We start from the raw sequence: 17,241 nt of genomic DNA on the forward strand, positions 1-17,241 counted from the left end.
ATTTGATGTTTATGTAGCCTAGAGATAATGGACAATGCAATAACATCTCAGGAGAACCAAATTTTAACTTTTGGTCCAATGTTAATATAATCTTCCTATGATATTGTACCTATATCAGTATATGGGTTAAACAACCTATGCTCCAGTTTATGGCCAATGAGTTTTTTAAAAATAGTCTATGTATACCATGTAACTGGAGTTAACTAGTGAGCCAGAATGGAAGGCCAGAATGGAACCTAGAAAGAAAAGACTTACCAAGATTTCACTTTCAGATAAAGGCAGAAGGCTGACTTGAGTTGGCCAAGTGAGTCTTTTGTTTCACCCAGCATGTTGGAGTATATCTGCCCCCAAAATATTTTATCTAGCTTTCAAGGATTAACCTGAATTAAAACCTCCTAAATTTACCCTTCATTATCTTTCATGACTGGTCACTTTCTAGAGTGTAGATGAAAATTGTATAGCAGTTACACACTTGACTTTTTCAAAGTAGGCTGGGCCCAGGCATTGAAGTAGAGCTAAATGACATTTCAGAAGCTTAGTCATTTTCAATAATGATTCCCCTTCCTACTGAGTTTAAGCAGAAAAAAATATTGCATTTAGGTAAAAAGGCATAAGAATAAAAAACAAGTTACTTTATTAATACCACCACCATCATTTATATAGTACTTACCAGTTACAAAGTGCTTTTGTATACTGAGAACTAAAAGCATCTACCCACTCACAATGCACTGCCTACATTAACATGATTTTACTATTTTAGTGTCTTATCAAACATTATTTCACTATTCTGTATTCATCAACATGACTTTACTATTCCAGGTAATTCCTGCTCATGAAGAAAAACATTGCAAATAACTCTGTTGTTCATTCCAGAAACTTCCAGAAAAAATTCAAGTGAACAGCAAACAGGCTTTCAAGCAAGTAAGATTAAAACCAAAGCCCTTGTCTCAAAAGCCATCAATCCTAAACTATTATATCATGATCTTTACCCAATCCTAACCAAGCTTCCATACTCAAATAGCCACCTTCAATCAGATTCCAAAACCTCCCCATTTTGCTTTTCTCCCTCCCTGACATGCTAAGGCTCTACCGAGGTAGTGCTCTTCATTACCACAGTAAGGATAAACTCAACTTTGCCTTAGCAACAAGTTATTGTGGTGGTATTTCTGAGGACCCAGCATTCAACAATGCTTTTTACTTCTGCCCTCACAGCAACCCCTTTAAGAAGCTAGGGCAGGAGGGGGAGGAGCAAGATGGCGGAAGAGTAGGGTCTCCAAATCACCTGTCTCCACCAAACTACCTAGAAAACCTTCAAATTATCCTGAAAATCTATGAATTCGGCCTGAGATTTAAAGAGAGACCAGCTGGAATGCGACAGTGAGAAGAGTTCGCGCTTCTAACAAGGTAGGAAGACGGGGAAAAAGAAGTAAAGAAACAAAGGCCTCCAAGGGGGAGGGGCCCCGCGAGGAGCCGGGCTGAGGCCGGGGCGAGTGTCCCCAGGACAGGAGAGCCCCGTCCCGGAGACGCAGGAGCTGCACCGACCTTCCCGGCGGAAAGGGGCTCGCGGGGAGTTGGAGCAGGACCCAGGAGGGCGGGGATGCCCTCGGGCTCCCGGGGACAGTAACAGCAACTGCGCGCCCAGGAGAGTGCGCCGAGCTCCCTAAGGGCTGCAGCGCGCACGGCGGGACCCGGCGGGACCCGGAGCAGCTGAAGGGGCTCGGGCGGCGGCTCCGCGGAGGGGGCTGCGCGGCCCCGGGAGCAGCTCGGAGGGGCTCGGGCAGAGGAAGAGGCTCCGTGCGGAGGGGGCTGCGCGGTTCCAGGAGCAGCTCGGAGGGGCTCGGGCGGCGGCTCCGCGGAGGGGGTTGCGCGGCCCGGGAGCGCGAATCCAACAGCGCAGGCTCCGGAGCACAGGGCGCCGGGACACAGCCCAGGATCCCGCCTCCCCCGGGACAGGCAGAGGCCGGGAGGGCCCAGGACAGCAAGGACACTCCTGCCCCAGCTGAGCAGATCAGCGGCCCCGCCTCGGAGCCTCCAGGCCCTGCAGACGGAGTTCCCGCCGGAGCTGAATCCAGGTTTCCAGAGCTGGCCCGCCACTGGGGCTGTTCTCCTGCGGCCTCACGGGGTAAACAACCCCCACTGAGCCCTGCACCAGGCAGGGGCACAGCAGCTCCCCCAACTGCTAACACCTGAAAATCAGCACAACAGGCCCCTCCCCCAGAAGACCAACTAGACGGACAAGTTCCAGGGGAAGCCAAGGGACTTAAAGTACACAGAATCAGAAGATACTCCCCGGTGGTTCTTTTTTTGTTTGTTTGTTTTTGTTTTTGTTTTTGTTTTTGTTTTGTTTTGCTTTTTGATTTGTTTCCTTCCCCCACCCCCTTTTTTTTCTCCTTTCTTTTTCTTTCTCTTTTTCTTCTTTTTTTTTTTTTTCGTTTTTTTTTTTCTTTTTCTTCCCTTTTTTTTTCTCTTTCTCTTTTCTTTCCTTCTTTCTCTCCTCTCTTTTTCTCTTTTTCCCAATACAACTTGCTTTTGGCCACTCTGCACTGAGCAAAATGACTAGAAGGAAAACATCACCTCAAAAGAAAGAATCAGAAACAGTCCTCTCTCCCACAGAGTTACAAAATCTGGATTACAATTCAATGTCAGAAAGCCAATTCAGAAGCACTATTATACAGCTACTGGTGGCTCTAGAAAAAAGTATAAAGGACTCAAGAGACTTCATGACTGCAGAATTTAGAGCTAATCAGGCAGAAATTAAAAATCAATTGAATGAGATGCAATCCAAACTAGAAGTCCTAACGACGAGGGTTAACGAGGTGGAAGAACGAGTGAGTGACCTAGAAGACAAGTTGATAGCAAAGAGGGAAACTGAGGAAAAAAGAGACAAACAATTAAAAGACCATGAAGATAGATTAAGGGAAATAAACGACAGCCTGAGGAAGAAAAACCTACGTTTAATTGGGGTTCCCGAGGGCGCCGAAAGGGACAGAAGGCCAGAATATGTATTTGAACAAATTCTAGCTGAAAACTTTCCTAATCTGGGAAGGGAAACAGGCATTCAGATCCAGGAAATAGAGAGATCCCCCCCTAAAATCAATAAAAACCGTTCAACACCTCGACATTTAATTGTGAAGCTTGCAAATTCCAAAGATAAGGAGAAGATCCTTAAAGCAGCAAGAGACAAGAAATCCCTGACTTTTATGGGGAGGAGTATTAGGGTAACAGCAGACCTCTCCACAGAGACCTGGCAGGCCAGAAAGGGCTGGCAGGATATATTCAGGGTCCTAAATGAGAAGAACATGCAACCAAGAATACTTTATCCAGCAAGGCTCTCATTCAAAATGGAAGGAGAGATAAAGAGCTTCCAAGACAGGCAGCAACTAAAAGAATATGTGACCTCCAAACCAGCTCTGCAAGAAATTTTAAGGGGGCCTCTTAAAATTCCCCTTTAAGAAGAAGTTCAGTGGAACAGTCCACAAAAACAAAGACTGAATAGATATCATGATGACACTAAACTCATATCTCTCAATAGTAACTCTGAATGTGAACGGGCTTAATGACCCCATCAAAAGGCGCAGGGTTTCAGACTGGATAAAAAAGCAGGACCCATCTATTTGCTGTCTACAAGAGACTCATTTTAGACAGAAGGACACCTACAGCCTGAAAATAAAAGGTTGGAGAACCATTTACCATTCGAATGGTCCTCAAAAGAAAGCAGGGGTAGCCATCCTTATATCAGATAAACTAAAATTTACCCCAAAGACTGTAGTGAGAGATGAAGAGGGACACTATATCATACTTAAAGGATCTATTCAACAAGAGGACTTAACAATCCTCAATATATATGCTCCGAATGTGGGAGCTGCCAAATATATAAATCAATTATTAACCAAAGTGAAGAAATACTTAGATAATAATACACTTATACTTGGTGACTTCAATCTAGCTCTTTCTATACTCGATAGGTCTTCTAAGCAAAACATCTCCAAAGAAACGAGAGCTTTAAATGATACACTGGACCAGATGGATTTCACAGATATCTACAGAACTTTACATCCAAACTCAACTGAATACACATTCTTCTCAAGCGCACATGGAACTTTCTCCAGAATAGACCACATATTGGGTCACAAATCGGGTCTGAACCGATACCAAAAGATTGGGATTGTCCCCTGCATATTCTCGGACCATAATGCCTTGAAATTAGAACTAAATCACAACAAGAAGTTTGGAAGGACCTCAAACACATGGAGGTTAAGGACCATCCTGCTAAAAGATAAAAGGGTCAACCAGGAAATTAAGGAAGAATTAAAAAGATTCATGGAAACTAATGAGAATGAAGATACAACCGTTCAAAATCTTTGGGATGCAGCAAAAGCAGTCCTAAGGGGGAAATACATCGCAATACAAGCATCCATTCAAAAACTGGAAAGAACTCAAATACAAAAGCTAACCTTACACATAAAGGAGCTAGAGAAAAAACAGCAAATAGATCCTACACCCAAGAGAAGAAGGGAGTTAATAAAGATTCGAGCAGAACTCAACGAAATCGAGACCAGAAGAACTGTGGAACAGATCAACAGAACCAGGAGTTGGTTCTTTGAAAGAATTAATAAGATAGATAAACCATTAGCCAGCCTTATTAAAAAGAAGAGAGAGAAGACTCAAATTAATAAAATCATGAATGAGAAAGGAGAGATCACTACCAACACCAAGGAAATACAAACGATTTTAAAAACATATTATGAACAGCTATACGCCAATAAATTAGGCAATCTAGAAGAAATGGACGCATTCCTGGAAAGCCACAAACTACCAAAACTGGAACAGGAAGAAATAGAAAACCTGAACAGGCCAATAACCAGGGAGGAAATTGAAGCAGTCATCAAAAACCTCCCAAGACACAAGAGTCCAGGGCCAGATGGCTTCCCAGGAGAATTTTATCAAACGTTTAAAGAAGAAATCATACCTATTCTCCTAAAGCTGTTTGGAAAGATAGAAAGAGATGGAGTACTTCCAAATTCGTTCTATGAAGCCAGCATCACCTTAATTCCAAAGCCAGACAAAGACCCCGCCAAAAAGGAGAATTACAGACCAATATCCCTGATGAACATGGATGCAAAAATTCTCAACAAGATACTGGCCAATAGGATCCAAGAGTACATTAAGAAAATTATTCACCATGACCAAGTAGGATTTATCCCTGGGACACAAGGCTGGTTCAACACCCGTAAAACAATCAATGTGATTCATCATATCAGCAAGAGAAAAACCAAGAACCATATGATCCTCTCATTGGATGCAGAGAAAGCATTTGACAAAATACAGCATCCATTCCTGATTAAAACTCTTCAGAGTGTAGGGATAGAGGGAACATTCCTCGACATCTTAAAAGCCATCTATGAAAAGCCCACAGCAAATATCATTCTCAATGGGGAAGCACTGGGAGCCTTTCCCCTAAGATCAGGAACAAGACAGGGATGTCCACTCTCACCACTGCTATTCAACATAGTACTGGAAGTCCTAGCCTCAGCAATCAGACAACAAAAAGACATTAAAGGCATTCAAATTGGCAAAGAAGAAGTCAAACTCTCTCTCTTCGCCGATGACATGATACTCTACATAGAAAACCCAAAAGTCTCCACCCCAAGATTGCTAGAACTCATACAGCAATTCGGTAGCGTGGCAGGATACAAAATCAATGTCCAGAAGTCAGTGGCATTTCTATACACTAACAATGAGACTGAAGAAAGAGAAATTAAGGAGTCAATCCCATTTACAATTGCACCCAAAAGCATAAGATACCTAGGAATAAACCTCACCAAAGATGTAAAGGATCTATACCCTCAAAACTATAGAACACTTCTGAAAGAAATTGAGGAAGACACAAAGAGATGGAAAAATATTCCATGCTCATGGATTGGCAGAATTAATATTGTGAAAATGTTAATGTTACCCAGGGCAATATACACGTTTAATGCAATCCCTATCAAAATACCATGGACTTTCTTCAGAGAGTTAGAACAAATTATTTTAAGATTTGTGTGGAATCAGAAAAGACCCCGAATAGCCAGGGGAATTTTAAACAAGAAAACCATATCTGGGGGCATCACAATGCCAGATTTCAGGTTGTACTACAAAGCTGTGGTCATCAAGACAGTGTGGTACTGGCACAAAAACAGACACATAGATCAGTGGAACAGAATAGAGAATCCAGAAGTGGACCCTGAACTTTATGGGCAACTAATATTCGATAAAGGAGGAAAGACTATCCATTGGGAGAAAGACAGTCTCTTCAATAAATGGTGCTGGGAAAATTGGACATCCACATGCAGAAGAATGAAACTAGACCACTCTCTTTCACCATACACAAAGATAAACTCAAAATGGATGAAAGATCTAAATGTGAGACAAGATTCCATCAAAATCCTAGAGAAGAACACAGGCAACACCCTTTTTGAACTCGGCCATAGTAACTTCTTGCAAGATACATCCACAAAGGCAAAAGAAACAAAAGCAAAAATGAACTATTGGGACTTCATCAAGATAAGAAGCTTTTGCACAGCAAAGGATACAGTCAACAAAACTCAAAGACAACCTACAGAATGGGAGAAGATATTTGCAAATGACATATCAGATAAAGGGCTAGTTTCCAAGATCTATAAAGAACTTCTTAAACTCAACACCAAAGAAACAAACAATCCAATCATGAAATGGGCAAAAGACATGAACAGAAATCTCACAGAGGAAGACATAGACATGGCCAACATGCATATGAGAAAATGCTCTGCATCACTTGCCATCAGGGAAATACAAATCAAAACTACAATGAGATACCACCTCACACCAGTGAGAAGGGGGAAAATTAACAAGGCAGGAAACAACAAATGTTGGAGAGGATGCGGAGAAAAGGGAACCCTCTTACACTGTTGGTGGGAATGTGAACTGGTGCAGCCACTCTGGAAAACTGTGTGGAGGTTCCTCAAACAGTTAAAAATATACCTGCCCTACGACCCAGCAATTGCACTGTTGGGGATTTACCCCAAAGATACAAATGCAATGAAACGCCGGGACACCTGCACCCCGATGTTTCTAGCAGCAATGGCCACTATAGCCAAACTGTGGAAGGAGCCTCGGTGTCCAACGAAAGATGAATGGATAAAGAAGATGTGGTTTATGTATACAATGGAATATTACTCAGCTATTAGAAATGACAAATACCCACCATTTGCTTCAACGTGGATGGAACTGGAGGGTATTATGCTGAGTGAAGTAAGTCAGTTGGAGAAGGACAAACATTATATGTTCTCATTCATTTGGGGAATATAAATAATAGTGAAAGGGAAAATAAGGGAAGGGAGAAGAAATGTGTGGGAAATATCAGAAAGGGAGACAGAACGTAAAGACTGCTAACTCTGGGAAACGAACTAGGGGTGGTAGAAGGGGAGGAGGGCGGGGGGTGGGAGTGAATGGGTGACGGGCACTGGGTGTTATTCTGTATGTTAGTAAATTGAACACCAATAAAAAAAATAAATAAATAAAGTATAAAAAAAAAAAAGAAGCTAGGGCAAATCTTACCATCTTCATCTTATACTAAAGTTCAGAGAAGTTAACTAATCTGCCAAATCAAAGAACATGAGTAGCAGAAGAATTAAAACACAAGATTAAGTTCAAACTAAATATTCATAAGTATAAAATTTTAAAAGTCAGTTTGTGCAGACAGGGGAATATGAGATCTTAAAGACCAGAAAGGACAGATAAAAAGAGAAAACGGTACACACCTAGGTCCACATTCTCTTCAAGAGTGTATTCTAGATAAAGAACGGTATTTAAGTTGTTACAGATCACATGGGGGACAAGGATCCAAGAACCTGAGAATTAATGAAAGACAAGTCAATGATCAGAGAGAATCCAAGAGACAGAAAATGATGAAGAAGCATAAAGGGTGCAGTAATAGTAATTAAGAAACTACTTCGTAAAGATCAAGAGTTCAAAAAATCTAGATGGACTAGAAGAAAAAATCCAGTAATATCAGCATAAAATACTAACAGACTTACAGGATGATTTTCCAGTGACAGTTACTGTAAGTGGATTGGCTTATAGGAATTACATGTTTCCTAAGGGCACATGGCAGAGAAATTTATGGAATTAGGAAAGGCACACTAAAGATGAAACATGATGAAATATAGTCAAGAAGGACAAGGAGAGAAAAAAACAAAGCTTGGAGTGGATTTCAGATAGCCTGATGGTGTTCATGAAAAACAGGCAGAATTTTTTAAAAATATTTTATTTATATTCAATTTCCCCCATCAAGTGCCCCTCTCAATGCCCATCACCCAGTCACCCCATCCCCCTGCCCAACTCCCCTTCCACTACCCCTTGTTCGTTTCCCAGAGTTAGGAGTCTCTCATGTTTTGTCACCCTCTCTGATTTTTCCCACGCATTTTCTCCCCTTTCCCCTATGATCCCTTTCACTTGATGGGATGAGCACTGGGTGTTATACTATATGTTGGCAAATCGAACTCCAATAAAAAAAAATACAGAAAATAAATAAATAAATCACAAAAAATAAATAAATTGAATTTGCCAACATATAATACCCAGTGCTCGTTCATTTCATAGAGACAGGATTTAGTCGAAGAATGGATGCTTTCTGACAGACACAAAACACATCAGTTTCAGAAGTGTCATTACAGTGAGAATGTGTTAAGAAACAAAGGTCTGGGCCAGAAAACAAGGAGAAATCAGAGAAAAAAAGAGGCACTGAAACTCTGCACACAGAACTAGGCCAAAATAAGAAAAATAAATGGACCAATGTAAGGAATGAAAACTTAGAAATTTAGCTGAACCCTCCTGAAAATCACAATGCGGTCCCACAAGAAATCCTACAGGCAGCAATCATGACTGCAGATCACAATTCAGCAGAAAGATGAAATACAGAAAAGCTGAAGGAAAACATATTATAGCAACTCCCCCACCCCAAAACAGCAGCTCATATGCAAAATTCTGTCCCAGGTAACCCAACTCTCTAAACAGATGAGAAGTTGAGAGGCCACCTATCCCCAGAGCCATTTTTCATCCCAGAGCCATTTTTCATCCCAGAGCCATTTTTCAAAGACCCAAGAAAAATCCACAAGGGGCAGAGGCAGCTAAGCCTACAGCAACTTAGAAATACAGAATTCATAGGGAAAATGGTAAATATATTTCACCAATTTCTCAGCTTTGCCAAAGGGCAGTACTCTCTCATGTGCTCAGAATGAGCGTTGGTATCTGCTTTTTCTTGATACGTATTTGGAGCATTATATTGGGGGCCCTTAAATCTCTATAATTCTTAGATGCTCTTGCCATGTGACTGCAGATTTGAATAGACAATCTAATTCCAAACTACTCATTTTCCATTGAGCTCAAGGTGCTTGGAAAGAAATGAATCAGATATATAAATGAAGGGGATCCCTGGGTGGCGCAGCGGTTTGGCGCCTGCCTTTGACCCAGGGCGCGATCCTGGAGACCCGGGATCGAATCCCACATCGGGCTCCCGGTGCATGGAGCCTGCTTCTCCCTCTGCCTGTGTCTCTGCCTCTCTCTCTCTCACTGTGTGCCTATCATAAATAAATTAAAAAAATAAAAAAAAATGTTTAAAAAAAAAGATATATAAATGAATTCTGAGAATTGAAAGGTTTTTAGATAAAGGTCTCCTTACAAATGGGCTGATTGGGAATTGTCTGTTGAGGACTTCCCAGCTCACACACTTTCCCTTCACTCCTTTCCATACTGCCGAATTTGGCCTGTTTTCTTCCCCCTTTCTGTGGGCTCCAGAAGCACATTTATACACCTAAGACTTTCAGCTATCATTTTGCCAGGTTTAGAAACTACCACAGTGAAATTAGTATTTAGAATACCTACAGTGGAGCCCAAAGGTCTTTCAGTATTTTGGTGGATACAATAGATTCTCAGGACTGGAAAGAATGGTTCTCAGACTTTAGATGATAAAGAGAAGATGAACACTACTTACCAGCCTTTCCTCTTGTATCAAGAGCAATCAGTCTATCATTTTAATAACACAAGAAAGAGGATAATATTAAGAGCATGGAGCCACCAGCTCCTTGCCTGAATGTTTAAAAAAGAGATCATAGATGTGACGTTTATTTTTTTAAGATTATTTATTTATTTATTCAGGGAGAGAGAGAGGCAGAGGGAGAAGCAGGCTCCATGCAGGGAGCCTGACATGGGACTCGATCCTGGGTCTCCAGAATCACACCCCGGGCTGCAGGCGGCGCTAAACCGCTGCACCACCAGGGCTGCCTGCAAAGTGTATTTAAATGAAGCATTTAAAGCAACCGATGCAGGACACCTGGGGGGCTCAGTGGTTGAGTGTCTGCCTTTGGCTCAGGTTGTGATCCCGGGGTTCTGGGATCAAGTCCCAGATCAGGCCCCCTGTGGGAAAGTCTGCTTCTCCCTCTGCCTATGTCTCTGCCCCTCTCTGTGTTTCTCATGAATAAGTAAATAAAATCTTTAAAAAAGAAGCCAAAAAAATCTTTAAAAATAAATAAACCAACCAATGCCTCTCAAACTCAGATTACCTTCAAGGATACTAAAATTTAAAGTCTCTTCTATACTTGTATCTTTGCCCAATAAAAATCATCTTTAGGTATTACTCATTATTAGTCGAAATAAACTACAAGGTGGAAGGGGGGAGACATATGAAAGCTTTAAAAACTTGAAGAACAACAGTGCTATGCATTTCTTTTCAATGCCCATGTTCTGAAGCTGAACCCAGTAGGGAGAAGTGGTGTTTGCAGACTGTCATGGTTTTCTCTTGAGATATGTGTCTATCTCCTTCCATATTTGCAGCCTACATCTTTGGGCCATGGTAATGTAACTCCCAGATCTGTGATATCCCTTAGGTTGCTGGGGAGACATTGAAACACATGGAGGAGGGAAAGGGGGAAGGGAGCAGGAGACACTCACCTGAACACACAGTGCCCATGACACCTGTCCCACTAAAAGCCCTTGTCCTTTGAACTGTCTGCTTTGTCCTCATCCTTGGGAGCAGCTCTAGAGGGAGGGTGCTGCTATTCTAGCCCTACTCTGCCCTTCCCCATACTGTAGGCCTCTGGAAGGTAAGAGACCATTTATTTTTTGTCATTCCCTGTCTCCTGGTTCCCTTTCTGAAGATTTATCCTCTGCTAATCCTCTCCTTAGACGAACAACCAAAGTGGCCAAAGAACCCCATCTTAAAATGTTTGGAGCTGTCATGGTTTTCTGAGTGGGTTTCAGCACCCGTTATTTCTACAATTGCAAGATCATTTGGTGCTGCCTTAGAATAAACATGGTGAACAGGAAATGGAATGGTGGTAGGTGGGGGGGAAGTACTGTTTTTATGAGTAAATCTTATGAAGTCATTTTATTCTTTAGTTGTCATGTTGTGTAAGTTTGATAAAAATAAAAATAAAACATGAACTTCTATTTCCTGACTGGTTTGTGCACCCAGTGAGGAGCTACTAAACTCTACTAGGAGGAGCCCTGTACCGACAGGCTGCAGGGCATGCATGTTGGCCCCATGGTTGGACAGTCAGTGACCAAAGAATAGTCCCTCTGACTTATTAGAACACCATGAACAATATGAATTCCTGCAAATGCCTGCATGTAATGAGTGGAGTTTATCATGAAATGAGGCAGAAGGGTCACTGTACTGTTAAGAGAACCCCTAATTTTAATAAAATATCATTATATCTCTCAATCCTGCCAAGAAATGACAAAACAAAATAGCAGGAAGGGAGGAAAAGCTTTTCAGGACAAGGGTAGCTTCTATGTTATTAAGATGCACCAAGTTACCTTCCATCCTAGGTGTATATATATAATGAATCCAGGCAAACCACTGACAAGAAACATTTGGAAATTAGACAAAATAGATTCCTAGACTCAAGCAAAAGTTCAAGGTGAGGGGGAGAAGGCGAGGAGCAGACTCAGATGGAAAAGAAGTCATTACCAGCTCCTCTGGAATACCAATAAACCTTAGTTTTGTGAAAACATATTTTTTATGGAATTTCATAAACATCCCCTTGTGGTCCCTTGACATTTCAACCTAACTACATGTGCAAATGGAGGGCATGTTTATAGAATAGCCAAAAATTAGAAAGGCCGATGGTAGGCAGCTGGAGAGTGTTTTTGCTTAATAAAGGACTGAAAAATTTCACGGGGTTGAAGTACCTAAATGATCTATGCTTATACTAATTAGGTGTGTGAGGGTGACTTTGTTTTGGTCAAAAGTCCAAGGGAACAGATAGGCTTGGGGGTTTCCTGATGGCTGAGTGCCAGCCAGGCCTTTAACTAATTAAGAACCAGTTTCTCTGCATGGATATTTAAATTAAACAAGCCCTCTCACAGCCAAGGCTTCTATCTGGTTCTAATTAACACTTATGCCAGCTGTGAAAATCCTCACCTGTAGCCATTTTGTTTGTTTTGTGACTCAAAACAATATATTATTAAAAATACTTCTATTCTATGGCTCTTGTATATCCTCACCTCCACAAGGATCTGAAGAGAGGCAAGTACTTATCAGCTCAGGTGGAAAGAGTGAGACTAGATCTGTTGAGAAGAGATCACATTTAGAGAAATTACTCTCTGAGCAACAGGCTACATATGTCCCTTTGTACACTAAGAACAATCTTTTCTTTCTTTGCTCTCTTCCCACCACACTTACAGCTGGCATCTCTTGCCATTTCTTGCCTCTACTGACGTCTTTTCCCAGACATTAATCACTGTGTCATCTGCTAGACAAAGACACAAGCCCTTAGGGAGGGCAGAACCTCCACTCTAGACTCCGGCAGAAGAGCTCCAGCAGAAGTGCACAGGTCTGCTATTTGGGGCTCTAGCAGTCACAAGGCTCTCCTGAGGAACTCATGGTTATCCAGAGTCCTTTGGTTGTATTCTACTAGAAAGACCTGGAGATTCTGCCTGGTCCAGCCAGTGTGGCAACTTCATTGGCTTCCTCTGGACCTTGGACAGAACTTCTTTAATTGTCTATCTATGGAACACCTAGGTGGCTCAGTGGTTGAGCATCTGCCTTCGGCCCATGGCATGATCCTGGAGTCCCAGGATCGAGTCCCACATCGGGCTCCCTGCAGGGAGCCTGCTTCTCCCTCTGCCTGTGTCTCTGCCTCACTCTGTGTCTCCCATGAATAAATAAATAAAATCTAAAAAAAATTGTCTATCTACACATAGACACATAGCGCTACCTCGTGTCTCTCTTGACACTTCACCTAGGACCTAAGGTCCTTTGCTAGGAGGCAGTTTTTTCCTAGAACCAATTCCATACACTGGTATGCAAATATGACCAAGCCAGGGGCACCTTGTTGGCTCTGTTAGTGAAGTGTCTGCCTTCAGCTCAGGTCATGATCCCAGGGTCCTGGGACAGAGCCCTGCATCGGGCTCCTGCTCAGTGGGAGGCCTGCTTATCCCTCTCCCTCTGCCCCTTCCCCTGCTTGTGCTCTTTCTCTCTGTCAAATAAATAAAAAAATCTTTAAAAAAATATGAACAAGCCAGAGAAAGTCTCTGTCTCACCCATGTTTATAGTCCCATGGGCCAGACCTATCATCAGTCTGCATCAAGCCACGAGAATGAACCACAACTCTTCTTGTGAGGATCATGGCCTTCTCACCATTCCTACCTATGCTGTTGTTGAAGTGGAGAAGCAATGTATCTGCATCAACCACACAACTCTTTAAATGCCATGCCGTACAATGCTTTTTGGAGCATTAGGTTTAACAAAAATTAGAGTATTTAAAATAAATTTACTGAATTATTATGCGATTTCTAGGTGTGTACATAATATTTGAGTTTGGAGACAAAATGGAAGTGAAATATCTGAGGGAGAAAACATAGATTTACTTACCAAAAACCGGTGACAAGACTCTTCATCAGAACCAATACAGATGTTTTCATAGCAAGACTAGTTGGCAAAACACGAAGATGTTGGCAGTGGTTATAACTCTATGTAATTGGATTGCTAGTGATTTTTGAATTCTTTCAGTTCTGTGTAAGAGCTTGGAGGAGAGAGTGCACAGCTCTTCCTATCTGCATCCAGTGATATCACATCTATGGCTTAAAATTGGCCATGATGGAAGTATTTTCACCTCAGAAATTGGCAAATGCTATATACCAGAGTGCTTTCTCTTCTTATAGAGAGCCAGTTGTTAAACATTTACTAGCATACCACTTTTTGTAGTCTCTAGACCTTCTCTGCAAGAACATAATTACAATCTGAAGTTATTTTTAAAGAAAATAAAATGTGAGTATATTAACCTTTGTGTACATGGTGCTTTTTCATCAAATACTAAGAAAATTGATTTTTCCTACATAAAAGACCCATAATCCACATAGGCTTGCCCTTAAGTTTCCACTAAAATCCAATCTCTCTCCAATATCCATATAAATAAGTATGAAAACACATTTAATCTAAGCATGAGTTTGAGGCAGAAAAATCAAACTGAGAATTTATAGCCCATTAAAATTCCAAATAATTAGCAACCATTCACAACCAGGCCCCAGATGAATAGAAGGGCAAAAGCCTGAATTCATTAGGATTCAAGAAGCCAGGCTCCACCTCAACTTTTGAATATAGTCACTTTCACTTCTCCTAGGTTCCTTAATTCTGGGGAGATCCATACAAATAGATATTAACTGTTTTGGATTCCTCTGCCTTGTGACCATTTTTAAATGCCAATGCTTGGGGCACCTGGGTGGTTCAGTCAGTCTGCCTTCCACTCAGGTCATGATCCTGGAGTACTCGGATTGAGACCCATGTCAAACTCCCTGCTCTGCTTCTCCCTCTTCCTGTGCTCCTCCCCCTGCTCATGCTGTTTGTGTGTGTGTCTCTCTCTCAAATAAATAAAATCTTTTTAAAAAGATAAATGCCAGTGCTTAGTGAAATTACCCACCAGACCATTTATTTAGGTCTTTCCCACACATCCCCCAACTAAGAGACCCAAGATGAGCAAAATCTGCAGTGGGCACAAATGTGTGTGGAATGAACTGGAGGTGGCAGAGTTAAGTTTCATACCTTTCTTGGACTAGCACATAAGTTAAGGTCACTGTCATGGTAGCTGTTGAAGGAACTAAGCGGTTTTGGGTAAAGCTTTCTCTAAATACCTCAGGCCTTAGTTTTTCACTTAATGAGAAATAACAATGACCCCAGGGTCCAGGGCTTTCAAGTAATTTCATCAATTACAAGGATAAATCAAAAGGCTTTGAAATGTCAATGTGCTATGTAACAGCTAGACACTTAAATTTCTAATCAAAAAGAAATGTGGATTTTTTGACCTTGGGTGGGTGAACTTTAGGTTTCATGATCCTACCAAAATATAACTTCTGCTAATATAAAAGTAGAGGAAACAGAGATCTTTTGAGCCTAAAAGTTAACAGTCTCTTGCAGATCATCTTACGGTAGGGCACATTTATATTTAAGCATCTTGTCCCATCTTTCGCACTGCCAATGTTTTCACCTAATCTTAAATAAACTAATCACAGCCCAGAAGGGACTCGTTATAGGGGAAAGAGAGGAGAATTTTTTTTTTTAGAGGAGAATTTTCTAGGACTGCCAGTTAACAGGCACCTGTTCAGCTTGACAAATCCTAGGATGTCATTCTGGGTGCTAAGCCACATCAGCCTCGAGTGTAAGGTGTCCACTGTGACCAGTATAGAACCCGGCTCAGAACAAGGAACATCTCAGGTCCCCGGGGCCACCTCTTGCTTCAAAGCAAGGTCACAGAGGTGTGCTATCCAGAGAAACCAGTGTAACCTATGAGGAGTTTGCTGTAGCTGAGGAAGGGAACAGGGAGAGGGCTACGCCAAGCAGTGTAACGACCTGTTCCGATATATACATATACATTTAGAAAATGGGGACTCAGTTCCTTGAGCACCTCCTGTGTGCTGGGGGGATTACAAAGAGAGTCACACTTAACTCTCGCAATATCCTTAATAGCAAAGCATGAGAGTAGTTTTGCAGAGAAGGAAATGGAGTCTCAGAGGATAGACAGTTCCTGGCAGAGGCAGGTTTGAACTGAGGTCTGACTGACCTCGCTAGGCAAGCTAGAAAGCACCAAGCCTCCAAACTACATAATGCAGGTGTGTGTATTCTACAGGTGATAGGAACACATACTGTTCTTGGGCTTACCGTCCCATGGCTGCAGAGGAAGGCCACATTCCCAGACATATGCCAGACTGACTGATACCTCTAAAAGTGTAAACTGGTGAGAAAATGAAACCCCCGCTCTGAGATTAGGTGTTCCTGTGTTCTGAAAGCTTCGCCCCCAAATTAGTATGAAATCTCATTCCTCATCAGAGAGGAATCCTGACCCATACCTTGCCAGAAAATCGACAGTTGGGTGAAATCCAGTACAGACTCATAACCTCTACATGTTTTCAAGAAGCCCAGGAGACAGGAACCTGGGCAAAACGGCACCAAAGAAGGGGAATGCTTACCGATCAAGCCTTGTAGTTTGGCTGCTGTATTGATACTGTGACCTGGACAGGGAGAAGACAGAGCACTTAGCATACAGGAGCATTAAATAATCCAATCAACATTAGCACTTCTTGTCAGGAGCAATTCACCGCAATTCATCCATCCCACTGCACATGTCTGTGTAATGGAGCAGGAAACACAGGGGTCTGGGAGCCTTTGCATATGAACTTCATGCCTTGCCCCCAGCCTCCAGCACCTGATCTTGTTGAAAGTGTTTAACAGTGGCACAAAGGGTTGAAATCATATGTTAGAAGTCAGCTGAGCTGCTATTGCCTTAGAGTGAAAATGAGCAGAGTGTCTCCCAGACTCAGACAAGAGGCTCACCGTGTAGTAAAACTGGCCTGTCGTTCCAGCAATGTCTGTAAAGCAACGAAATGACCAAGGATGTATGGAAGAGTAAAGCTTTAGAGGAGAACTGACCTCTGTATTACTTTAATTGTTGTCCTCTGCCTTCAGGACCCCTATCAAATAAATACAGGGAAGATTGACTGGCAGACAACCATTTCCTGCCCCTTACTTGGTCCATGGGTCTCATCACACCCCCCCTTTTGCATAGATAGAGTTATATTCACACCCATGTTGTCATCATACCTGTTGAGATGAAAGTAGCACCCTGCTTTTCTTTGATTTCTGAAGTTTGTTTTCTACAATCTAGTCCATCCCATCCTTCTGATGTCCATTACTGTCTTTGCAAAATGAATAAAAAGAGAGATTAAAAC

At 42.0% G+C, this 17,241-nt stretch overlaps 1 protein-coding gene across 11 annotated transcripts in view; it reads right to left on the bottom strand.

Annotated features, from left to right (window-relative positions):
* The window catches only part of USP26 (ubiquitin specific peptidase 26), a 62,903-nt gene that overhangs the window by 42,145 nt on the left and 3,517 nt on the right, over positions 1-17,241 (bottom strand). For 7 of the 11 annotated variants that reach the window (XM_038588342.1, XM_038588340.1, XM_038588335.1 and 4 more), the window contains 4 exons: positions 17,114-17,204; positions 16,483-16,524; positions 13,895-13,951; positions 12,526-12,588 (listed from right to left, as the gene is read on the bottom strand). The gene's annotated coding sequence lies outside the window, so the exon portion shown is untranslated. Of the gene's footprint in view, positions 1-12,525; positions 12,589-13,894; positions 13,952-16,482; positions 16,525-17,113; positions 17,209-17,241 lie in introns of all 11 variants that reach the window. The other 4 variants (XM_038588337.1, XM_038588338.1, XM_038588344.1 and 1 more) reach the window with 2 other exon arrangements.

This window comes from Canis lupus, chromosome X (genome assembly GCF_011100685.1).
Source record: "Canis lupus familiaris isolate Mischka breed German Shepherd chromosome X, alternate assembly UU_Cfam_GSD_1.0, whole genome shotgun sequence".
Lineage (NCBI taxonomy): Eukaryota > Metazoa > Chordata > Mammalia > Carnivora > Canidae > Canis > Canis lupus.